The sequence below is a fragment of the Zea mays genome, chromosome 8 (genome assembly GCF_902167145.1).
Source record: "Zea mays cultivar B73 chromosome 8, Zm-B73-REFERENCE-NAM-5.0, whole genome shotgun sequence".
Taxonomy (NCBI): Eukaryota; Viridiplantae; Streptophyta; class Magnoliopsida; order Poales; family Poaceae; genus Zea; species Zea mays.
Window position 1 is genome coordinate 130,464,469 of NC_050103.1, and position 9,822 is coordinate 130,474,290.

A 9,822-nucleotide genomic window follows, 5' to 3' on the forward strand; every position below is an offset into this window, starting at 1 on the left:
TTACTCACCAAGATGGAGTTGGTGGAGGGCGAGCTCGGACGATTCGCGATGATAAGGGGAGAGGAGCCGACACAAACATACAACCGGCTCAAGATCCTTATCAACAAAATAAGGAGCTACGGAAGCACGCGATGGACGGATCACGACGTCGTCCGCCTAATGCTAAGGTCATTTACCGTTCTTGATCCTCACTTGGTGAACAATATTCGTGAAAATCCTAGGTACATCAAGATGTCGCCCGAAGAAATTCTTGGAAAATTTGTAAGCGGGCGAATGATGATCAAGGAGGCAAGGTACGTGGACGACGCGTTGAATGGCCCAATCCATGAGCCTCAACCCATTGCTCTCAAGGCAACAAGGAGCAAGGAGGCGCTACCCAGCAAGGTGGCGCAAATTGAGGCGGCCGGTCTTAATGATGAAGAGATGGCCCTCATCATCAAAAGATTCAAGACGGCACTAAAAGGTCGCAAGGGACAGCCAAGCAAGACTAAGACCAAGGGAAAGCGATCATGCTTCAAATGCGGTAAGCTTGGTCATTTTATTGCTAACTGTCCCGACAATGATAGTGACCAGGAACACGGGAGCAAGAGGGAAAAGAAGAAGCATTACAAGAAGGCCAAGGGCGAGGCACATATCGGAAAGGAGTGGGATTCGGATTGCTCCTCCTCCGACTCCGGCAATGAAGGACTCGCCGCCACTGCCTTCAACAAGTTATCTCTCTTCCCCAACGAGCGTCACACATGCCTTATGGCAAGGGAGAAGAAGGTAAGTAATCAAAACAATGTCACTTATGATTCTTCCAGTGATGATGAGTCTAGTGATGATGAAATAGATTACTCTAGCTTGTTCAAGGGATTGGATAGAACTAAAATAGATAAAATTAATGAATTGATTGATGCCTTGAATGAAAAAGATAGACTCTTAGAAAAACAAGAGGACCTTTTGTATGAAGAGCATGACAAATTTGTAGAGGCACAAAAGTCTTATGCCTTAGAAGTTAAAAGAAATGAAGTGCTTTCTAGTGAACTATCTTCTTGTCATGAAACCATTGCTACTTTAAAGAGTGTTAATGATGACTTAAATGCTAAAGTAGCTAGTAAATCTAATTCTTGTGTAGAACATGTTGAGATTTGCACTAGGTGTAAAGATTTCGATGTTGATGCTTGTAGTGATCATTTAGTTTCAATTTCTAAATTAACTGAGGAATTGGCTAGTCTTAATACCCAACTTAAGACTAGCAAGAATGAATTTGATAAACTAAAATTTGCAAGGGATGCCTACACGATCGGTAGACACCCCTCAATTAAGGATGGACTTGGCTTCAAGAGGGAAGCCAAGAACTTAACAAGCCATAAGGCTCCCATTCCCACTAAGGAGAAAGGGAAGGCCCCTATGGCTACTAGTGCTAAAAAGAACCATGCCTTTTTGTATCATGATAGGAGACAAACTAGAAATGCTTATAGGAGTTATAATGCGTACGATGATTTTTCTCATGCTATGTTTGCTTCTAGTTCTTCATATGTGCATGATAGAAATGTTGGTAGAAGGGATGTTGTTCATAATATGCCTAGGAGAAATGTTGTTAATATTCCTAGGAAAGTTAATGAGCCTTCTACAATATATCATGCTTTAAATGCTTCCTTTGCTATTTGTAGAAAGGATAAGAAAATAGTTGCTAGGAAGTTAGGGGCAAAATGCAAGGGAGACAAAACTTGCATTTGGGTCCCTAAGGATATTTGCACTAACCTTGTAGGACCCAACATGAGTTGGGTACCTAAGACCCAAGCCTAAATTGCCTTGCAGGTCTATGCATCCGGGGGTTCAAGCTGGATTATCGACAGCGGATGCACAAACCATATGACGGGGGAGAAGAAAATGTTCACCTCCTACGTCAAGAATAAGGATTCCCAAGATTCAATTATATTCGGTGATGGGAATCAAGGCAAGGTAAAAGGGTTAGGTAAAATTGCAATTTCAAATGAGCACTCTATCTCTAATGTGTTTTTAGTAGAGTCTCTTGGATATAATTTGCTATCGGTTAGTCAATTATGCAATATGGGATATAACTGTCTATTTACAAATGTAGATGTGTCTGTCTTTAGAAGAAGTGATGGTTCACTAGCTTTTAAGGGTGTATTAGACGGCAAGCTTTACTTAGTTGATTTTGCAAAAGAAGAGGCCGGTCTAGATGCATGCTTAATTGCTAAGACTAGCATAGGCTGGCTGTGGCATCGCCGCTTAGCACATGTGGGGATGAAGAACCTTCACAAGCTTCTAAAGGGAGAACACGTGATAGGATTGACTAACGTAAAATTCGAAAAAGATAGACCTTGTGCAGCTTGTCAAGCAGGTAAACAAGTGGGAGGAGCACATCACAGCAAGAATGTGATGACCACTTCAAGACCTCTGGAGCTGCTGCATATGGACCTCTTCGGACCCGTCGCCTATCTGAGCATAGGAGGAAGTAAGTATGGTCTAGTTATTGTTGATGACTTTTCCCGCTTCACTTGGGTGTTCTTTCTGCAGGATAAGTCTGAAACCCAAGGGACCCTCAAGCGCTTCCTCAGGAGAGCTCAAAACGAGTTTGAGCTCAAAGTGAAGAAGATAAGGAGCGACAACGGGTCCGAGTTCAAGAACCTTCAAGTGGAGGAGTTCCTTGAGGAGGAAGGGATCAAGCACGAGTTCTCCGCTCCCTACACACCACAGCAAAATGGTGTGGTAGAGAGGAAGAACAGGACGCTAATCGATATGGCGAGGACGATGCTTGGAGAATTCAAGACCCCCGAGCGTTTTTGGTCGGAAGCCGTGAACACGGCTTGCCACGCCATCAACAGGGTCTACCTTCATCGCCTCCTCAAGAAGACTTCGTATGAGCTTCTAATCGGTAACAAACCCAATGTATCGTACTTTCGTGTATTTGGGAGCAGGTGCTACATTCTAGTGAAGAAGGGTAGAAATTCTAAATTTGCTCCCAAAGCTGTAGAAGGGTTTTTGTTAGGCTATGACTCAAATACAAAGGCGTATAGAGTCTTCAACAAATCATCGGGTTTGATTGAAGTCTCTAGCGACGTTGTATTTGATGAGACTAATGGCTCTCCAAAAGAGCAAGTTGTTGATCTTGATGATGTAGATGAAGAAGATGTTCCAACGGCCGCTATGCGCACCATGGCGATTGGTGATGTGCGACCACAGGAACACTTGGAGCAAGATCAACCTTCTTCCTCAACTATGGTGCATCCCCCAACTCAAGACGATGAACAGGTTCATCAACAGGAGGCGTGTGATCAAGGGGGAGCACAAGATGATCATGTGATGGAGGAAGAAGCGGAACCGGCACCTCCAACCCAAGTTCGAGCGATGATTCAAAGGGATCATCCCGTCGACCAAATTCTGGGTGACATTAGCAAGGGAGTAACTACTCGGTCTCGATTAGTTAATTTTTGTGAACATTACTCCTTTGTCTCTTCTATTGAGCCTTTCAGGGTAGAGGAGGCCTTGCTAGATCCGGACTGGGTGTTGGCCATGCAGGAGGAGCTCAACAACTTCAAGAGGAATGAAGTTTGGACACTGGTGCCTCGTCCGAAGCAAAATGTTGTGGGAACCAAGTGGGTGTTCCGCAACAAACAAGACGAGCACGGGGTGGTGACGAGAAACAAGGCTCGACTTGTGGCAAAAGGTTATGCCCAAGTCGCAGGTTTGGATTTCGAGGAGACTTTTGCTCCTGTGGCTAGGCTAGAATCAATTCGTATCTTGCTAGCATATGCCGCTCATCATTCTTTCAGGTTGTACCAAATGGATGTGAAGAGCGCTTTCCTCAACGGGCCAATCAAGGAGGAGGTGTACGTGGAGCAACCCCCTGGCTTCGAGGATGAACGATACCCCGACCATGTGTGTAAGCTCTCTAAGGCGCTCTATGGACTTAAGCAAGCCCCAAGAGCATGGTATGAATGCCTTAGAGACTTTCTAATTGTTAATGCTTTCAAGGTTGGGAAAGCCGATCCAACTCTTTTTACAAAGACATGTGATGGTGATTTGTTTGTGTGCCAAATTTATGTCGATGACATAATATTTGGTTCTACTAACCAAAAGTCTTGTGAAGAGTTTAGCAGGGTGATGACGCAGAAATTCGAAATGTCGATGATGGGCGAGTTGAACTACTTCCTTGGGTTCCAAGTGAAGCAACTCAAGGACGACACCTTCATCTCCCAAACGAAGTACACGCAAGATCTGCTAAAGAGGTTTGGGATGAAGGACGCCAAGCCCGCAAAGACTCCGATGGGAACCGACGGACACACTGACCTCAACAAAGGAGGTAAGTCCGTTGATCAAAAAGCATACCTGTCCATGATAGGTTCTTTACTTTATCTATGTGCTAGTAGACCGGATATTATGCTTAGCGTATGCATGTGTGCTAGATTTCAATCCGATCCTAAGGAGTGTCACTTAGTGGCGGTGAAGCGAATTCTTAGATATTTGGTTGGATATTCAGACTCCGACTATGCTGGGTGTAAGGTCGATAGGAAGAGTACATCGGGGACGTGCCAATTCTTAGGAAGGTCCCTGGTGTCGTGGAACTCTAAGAAACAAACTTCTGTTGCCCTATCCACCGCTGAGGCCGAGTATGTTGTCGCAGGACAGTGTTGCGCGCAACTACTTTGGATGAGGCAAACCCTCAGGGACTTTGGCTACAATCTGAGCAAAGTCCCACTCCTATGTGATAATGAGAGTGCTATCCGCATGGCGGAAAATCCTGTTGAGCACAGCCGCTCAAAGCACATAGACATCCGGCATCACTTTTTGAGAGACCACCAGCAAAAGGGAGATATCGAAGTGTTGAAAGGGAAATGTGCCCTTGGGCCATTTCTAAGTATTTTGGTGATTGAGTGCAAACACAAGTGCTTAAATGTAAGAATATGCCCATGGTTGAACAAAGTGCAAATCACAAGTAAAGGTATGTTTCTAAGCCTTAGTACATTGGTTTTGTGTACTAATATCTTGTCTAAGTGTTAGAAACAGAAAGAAGAAGAGAAGAGAAGACTTGGCTGTGTACAGCCAAGGGGCTGTTTCGGTCTGGGGCACCGGACTGTCCGGTGGTGCACCGGACAGTGTCCGGTGGTGCACCGGACAGTGTCCGGTGGTGCACCGGACAGTGTCCGGTGCGCCAGGCTGCCTCGGCCGAAGAGGCCGCTCTCGGGTTTTTCTCCGGCGACTTCGGCTAAAATTCACCGGACTGTCCGGTGTGCACCGGACTGTCCGGTGAGCCAACGGTCGGCCGGGCCAACGGTCGGCCGCGCGATCGGCGCGCGACACGTGGCCGAGCCAACGGTCGGAAGGAAGCACCGGACTGTCCGGTGTGCACCGGACTGTCCGGTGCGCCAGATCTGCAACGGTCGGCTGCGCCTGTTAAGGAAAGAAATCGGGCACCGGACAGTGTCCGGTGTGCACCGGACTGTCCGGTGCGCCCGACGACAGAAGGCAAGAATAGCCTTCCAGATGTGCTCTCAACGGCTCCTAGCTGCCTTGGGGCTATAAAAGGGACCCCTAGGCGCATGGAGGAGAAGACCAAGCATTCCTTGAGCACTCTTGATCACTCACACATCAATCTCGCGCACTTGTTCGACATTCTAGTGATTTGAGCTCCGTTCTAGTGTGCTAGTCTTTTGAGCTCAAGTCTGGGTCTTGTGTGTGCGTATTCGCTGTGATCTTTGTGTCGTGTGTGAGTTGCTAATCCCTCCCTTGTTCTGTGATTCTCTGTGAACATCTTTTGTAAGGGCGAGAGGCTCCAAGTTGTGGAGATTCCTCGCAAACGGGATTGAGAAAAGAAAAGCAAGAACACCGTGGTATTCAAGTTGATCATTGGATCACTTGAGAGGAGTTGAGTGCAACTCTCGTCCGTTGGGACGCCACAACGTGGAGTAGGCAAGTTTTGTACTTGGCCGAACCACGGGATAACCACCGTGTCATCGCTGTGATTGATTTATTGTGGTTATTGTGTTTTGACTCCTCTCTAGCCACTTGGCCATAATTGTGCTAACACTTAACAAGTTTTTGTGGCTTAAGTTTTGAAGTTTTACAGGATCACCTATTCACCCCCCCCTCTAGGTGCTCTCAATTGGTATCGGAGCCGTTCTCTTCAAGAAAGGGACTAACCGCCCGAAGAGATGGATCCTAAGGGGAAGGGAATTGTGATCAACGACAAGGAGAAGGAGTCCTTCGTCAACGAGCCAAGGGATGACAAGTCCAATGACTCGGGCTCGGGCCACAAGCGAAAAGATGGGAAGAAGAAGAAGACAAGACGCATCAAGGAGATCGTCTACTACGACAGCGATGAGTCCTCTTCTTCCCAAAAGGACGACGACCACGACAAACAAAAGACGGTTAACTCAAACTTTTCTTTTGATTATTCTCGCATTCCATATAGCTCAAATGCTCATTTGCTCCCCATTCCACTTGGCAAGCCTCCTCACTTTGATGGAGAGGACTACGGATTTTGGAGTCACAAAATGCGTACTCACCTATTTTCTCTCCATCCAAGCATTTGGGAGATTGTGGAAAGTGGAATGAAATTTGATAGCTCGGATAGCCCTTCATTCATTAATGAGCAAATCCATAAGAATGCACAAGCTACCACTGTTCTTCTAGCTTCATTGTGCAGGGATGAATATAACAAAGTGAGCGGCTTGGATAACGCCAAGCAGATCTGGGACACCCTCAAGATTTCTCATGAGGGGAATGACGTTACCTTGCTCACCAAAATGGAGTTGGTGGAAGGCGAGCTTGGACGATTCGCGATGATAAGGGGCGAGGAGCCAACTCAGACATACAACCGGCTCAAGACCCTTATCAACAAAATAAGGAGCTACGGAAGCACGCGATGGACGGACCACGACGTCGTTCGACTAATGCTCAGGTCCTTTACCGTTCTTGATCCTCATTTGGTGAATAATATTCGTGAGAATCCCAGGTACACCAAAATGTCGCCCGAAGAAGTCCTAGGAAAATTCGTCAGCGGGCGAATGATGATCAAGGAGGCAAGGTATGTGGACGACGCCTTGAATGGACCGATCAACGAGCCACAACCTTTTGCTCTCAAAGCCACAAGGAGCAAGGAGACGCTACCCAGCAAGGTGGCGCAAATTGAGGCAGCCGGTCTTAATGATGAAGAAATGGCCCTCATCATCAAGAGATTCAAGACGGTGCTAAAGGGTCGCAATGGACAGCTGAGCAAGACTAAGACCAAGGGGAAGCGATCATGCTTCAAATGCGGTAAGCTTGGTCATTTTATTGCTAACTGTCCTGATAATGAAAGTGACCAGGAAAAGGGGAACAAAAGGGAGAAGAAGAAGCACTACAAGAAAGCCAAGGGCGAGGCGCATCTAGGAAAGGAGTGGGATTCGGATTGCTCCTCCTCCGACTCCGACAATGAGGGACTCGCCGCCACTGCCTTCAACAAATCGGCCCTCTTCCCCAACGAGCGTCACACGTGTCTCATGGCTAAGGAGAAGAAAGTAAGTACTCAAAACTCTACTTATGCTTCTTCTAGTGATAATGATTCTAGTGACGATGATGAAATAGACTATTCTAGTTTATTTAAAGGTCTAGATAGAATTACAATTGGCAAAATTAATGAATTAATTGATGCATTGAATGAGAAGGATAAACTCTTAGAGAAACAAGAGGATTTATTGTATGAAGAGCATGATAAATTTTTAGAAGCTCAAAAATCTCATGCTCTAGAAGTTAAAAGAAATGAGATGCTTACTTGTGAATTATCTTCATGCCATGAAACAATTTCTAAATTAAAGAGCATTAACGATGAGTTGAATGTTAAGATAGAAATAGCTAGTAGATCAACAACTTGTGTAGAAAATGTTGTTATTTGCAATAGATGTAAAGACTTTGATATTGATGCTTGTAGTGAACACATAGCTTCTATTGCAAAGTTAAATAATGAAGTGGCTAGTCTTAATGCTCAACTTAAGACTAGCAAAAGTGATTTTGAAAAACTAAAATTTGCTAGGGATGCCTACACGGTTGGTAGACACCCCTCAATTAAGGATGGGCTTGGCTTCAAGAGGGAAGCCAAGAACTTAACAAGCCATAAGGATCCCATTCCCGCCAAGGAGAAAGGGAAGGCCCCTATGGCTACTAGTGCTAAAAGGAACCATGCATGTTTGTATCATGATAGAAGACAAACTAGAAATGTAAGTCATGATGCTTTTGATTCATATGTTTATGATTCTCATGCCATGTTTGCTCCTAGTTCTTCTTATGTGTATGATAGAAATGTTACTAGGAGAAATGTTGTTCCTAAAAAGAATGTTATTCATGCTCCTAGGAAAGTAGCAAATGAACCTTCTACCATTTATTATACTTGCAATGCTCCCTTTGCTATTTGTAGAAAGGGTAAAAAGGTAATTGCTAGGAAGTTAGGGGCAAGATGCAAGGGAGATAAAACTTGCATTTGGGTCCCTAAGAATATTTGTGCTAACCTTGCAGGACCCAACATGAGTTGGGTACCTAAAACCCAAGCCTAAATTTGCCTTGCAGGTTTATGCATCCGGGGGTTCAAGCTGGATTATAGACAGCGGATGCACAAACCATATGACGGGGGAGAAGAAGATGTTCACCTCCTACGTCAAGAATAAGGATTCCCAAGATTCAATTATATTCGGTGATGGGAATCAAGGCAAGGTAAAAGGGTTAGGTAAAATTGCAATCTCAAATGAGCACTCAATTTCTAATGTGTTTTTAGTTGAGTCCTTGGGATATAATTTGCTATCTGTTAGTCAATTATGCAACATGGGGTATAACTGTCTATTTACAAATGTAGATGTGTCTGTCTTTAGAAGAAGTGATGGTTCACTAGCTTTTAAGGGTGTATTAGACGGCAAACTTTATTTAGTTGATTTTGCAAAAGAAGAGGCCGGTCTAGATGCATGCTTAATAGCTAAGACTAGCATGGGCTGGCTGTGGCATCGCCGCTTAGCACATGTGGGGATGAAGAACCTTCACAAGCTTCTAAAGGGAGAACATGTAATAGGTCTAACTAATGTTCAATTCGAAAAAGATAGACCTTGTGCAGCTTGTCAAGCAGGGAAACAAGTAGGAGGCTCTCATCACACCAAAAATGTGATGACGACATCAAGACCCTTGGAGATGCTGCATATGGACCTCTTCGGACCCGTCGCCTATCTGAGCATAGGAGGGAGTAAGTATGGTCTAGTTATTGTAGATGATTTTTCCCGCTTCACTTGGGTGTTCTTTTTGCAGGATAAGTCTGAAACCCAAGGGACCCTCAAGCGCTTCCTCAGGAGGGCTCAAAATGAGTTTGAGCTCAAAGTGAAAAAGATAAGGAGCGACAACGGGTCCGAGTTCAAGAACCTTCAAGTGGAGGAGTTCCTTGAAGAGGAAGGGATCAAGCACGAGTTCTCCGCTCCCTACACACCACAGCAAAATGGTGTGGTAGAGAGGAAGAACAGGACGCTCATCGACATGGCAAGGACGATGCTAGGAGAGTTCAAGACCCCCGAGTGCTTTTGGACGGAAGCCGTGAACACGGCTTGCCACGCCATCAACAGGGTCTACCTTCATCGCCTCCTCAAGAAGACGTCGTATGAGCTACTAACCGGTAACAAACCCAATGTATCGTACTTTCGTGTATTTGGGAGTAAATGCTACATTCTAGTGAAGAAGGGTAGGAATTCTAAGTTTGCTCCCAAAGCTGTAGAAGGGTTTTTATTAGGTTATGACTCAAATACAAAGGCGTATAGAGTCTTCAACAAATCATCGGGTTTGGTTGAAGTCTCTAGCGACGTTGTA